Source organism: Chrysochloris asiatica, unplaced genomic scaffold (assembly GCF_000296735.1).
Source record: "Chrysochloris asiatica unplaced genomic scaffold, ChrAsi1.0 scaffold00074, whole genome shotgun sequence".
Classification (NCBI taxonomy): domain Eukaryota; kingdom Metazoa; phylum Chordata; class Mammalia; order Afrosoricida; family Chrysochloridae; genus Chrysochloris; species Chrysochloris asiatica.
In genome coordinates, this window is record NW_006408592.1 from 3,541,325 (window position 1) to 3,543,904 (window position 2,580).

The following is a 2,580-nucleotide window of genomic DNA, read 5'->3' on the forward strand; positions in this document are numbered from 1 at the left end:
CCACGGCACATAACAACAACAATATATATATATATATATATAAAATAAAGCCAGAAGAAAATAATTCAGTACCATCAAAAACAAGACTAAATACTGGATTCTCAGTGCCGTCTGGCTGCCGTGACAAAACCTCCTCTGTTCTTGATAATATTTCTTATAGATATATAAAGTGTTTCATGTCTAATAGTCAAATGTTGGCTGCACATCTCAGCCAGCCTTATATTTTAGTCATTATCATCAAAGTCTTGTCCGTAGTTATTGAAGCTGCAAGCTTATAGATCAACTAGATATGATTCCATTCAGTCAATCAATAACCATTTACTTCTACCATATGCCAGAAATTTTGTTAGTGTATGACCTTTGCAGTACTTTTTTCTGTGAGATGTTGGCCACTTCCCTGAGCTATAGATCCCCTCTATAGCTACACAATCATACATGCCTATATGGTGGTCATAGTGGTGGTTATGTGCTGTGGAGTTGGTTCAGACTCATAGCAACCCTGTGTGAGTGTCGCACTGTGCTGGGCTGCAATGTCAGTTTGAACCACAAGATCAGCAGTTCAAGCTCACCAGCCACTCCTTGGAAACGCTATAAAGGCTTGCTATGGGTCAGAACTGACTCAACAGTACTTAACAATAACAACACCGAGACCCAGCATAGAGTTTCTGAGGCTATAAATCTTTACGGGAGTACAGTGCTTCATATTTTTCCCGTGAAACAGCTGGTAGTTTCAAACTGCTAACTTTGAGATTAGCAGCCCAACTCATAAGCAATATGCTACCAGAGCTCCTTACATGTCTTTATGGAAGCTCTTTATCTCAGGCAATCTTCACTGTTCCTAACATCTGCACACTTGTTCTTCTCCTAGCTTAGGGCATTTTTAGACATGGGAGCGGGGAGGATTTTTTCATTCTGTGTTGTTCCAGAACTGTAGAGAATTCTTTTTGTTTCTTTGGTTAAGAAACTTTTTAAAACTCAAAGAACAACAGTTAGTTTCTTTGATTTGCATGTTGGTTTGGTATCATCCCTTACCTGAAGTAATGAATGCAGAATGCAGAATGAGCTGGCTGACTGAATGGAGCAAAGGCTAGTGGAACAAAGGCCAAAACACATGTTTTAAAAGGCTCCTTTACTTGTTTAAAATATTTTTGCACCACAGAAAATTGCTGGAAAGGAAGGCATTTGAACAAGAGAGAATTTGAACCCTATCAGCTATCCTATCTAGGTCAGGAAGAGGTGTGTCAAGAGAGATACACCTGTCCTACAGACCTAAAATATCTTTGATGACCATGATATTCATGTGTGTCTGTTTCACTGATCACATTTGGGCAAGGCAATAACCAATTTTTCTATGTCTACTTTCTTAGCTTTGATGCATTTGCAATCCTAAAGTTTGTCAAAACAGACAAAATAATCTGGTTTACAAGTGTGGCAAATATTCAGTACCTTGTAACTTTCAAAACTTTTATAAAATAGCTTTCAAAACTTGATGCTCAAACATACTTACTTCGAATGATCAGGGATACCCTGGTAGCTCTACAGTGGTCAATGAAAACAGCTCTCTCAGCTCCACATAATCGATACTCTACTGTAAGACTCATGAGACCCTAATCTCCGTTTACCTAATACCCAAAAGCTAGCAGAGAAGTAAAGTAAGATGCTTCCAGCATATGCTGAAAAAGAAATCCACTGGTTATTCTTCAAAACCAAAGGACATAGGACTAAAATCATTGGAGGTCAATTTTGTTTCTATGTTTATTTACTTCTCAAGTGTGACTCTTGTGAGGATGAGAACTGAATATTATGAATCTTTTAATCTTTTGTTCCTAACTAGAAACAAGGTGCGTAGCAATGGGAGGTATTCTACCAATGTTTCTGGGTTGAGCTGAACCAGTTTATACAAGGGGATGTCAAAAGTTCATGGAAAACTTCTCTTTTCACTAACTTTTGAACACCCTCATGTGCTTTAAAATATGATTTCTCTATTTTAAAATAAATATTTATTTTTTTTATTTCTTACACATATTTATTTCAAATATAAATATTTGCTGAAGTAATAAGAATTTCTTCAGCAAAATAAATATTTCTATATCAAATATTTACTGGTTGTCTACTGACTCCCCGGCACATAACAACAACAACAGCTATAAAATAAATGTGTTAGATGCTAAGGGTATAAGGAAAGTTCATCAATGGCCCCTGCCTTAAAGAAACTTATTATCTAAAGAAGAAGATACGGCTCACCGAAGAGTCGAGTGACAGTCTGTGTCACATTAGATGTAATTTAATTCATTTCTTGGCTTTCAAAAAGGGGCAAAATAACTACTTCAGTGGAACATAGATTAAATGAGACAGTATGAGGTGCATTCTGTATTCAGTTATTATCTGCCCTCCTTCCTGTTCCTTAATGTTGCTAAATACCATCGAGTCTGTTCCAACAGACAGTGCAAAAAAGCACTTCCTTCATCCAGATTGGAAGTGTAGTTCAGTAAAATTGAATGATGCATCCAGGCTCACACAGCATGTAAGTAAGTGGGAAGACCAGACTCTAACTTGCACCTGTAGACTCAGGCTTGTTTC

At 37.2% G+C, this 2,580-nt stretch overlaps 1 pseudogene; it reads right to left on the reverse strand.

Moving 5' to 3' along the window:
* The window catches only part of LOC102837337, a 10,921-nt pseudogene extending 9,320 nt beyond the window's left edge, over positions 1-1,601 (reverse strand).
* Between the last annotated feature and the right edge of the window lie 979 nt (positions 1,602-2,580).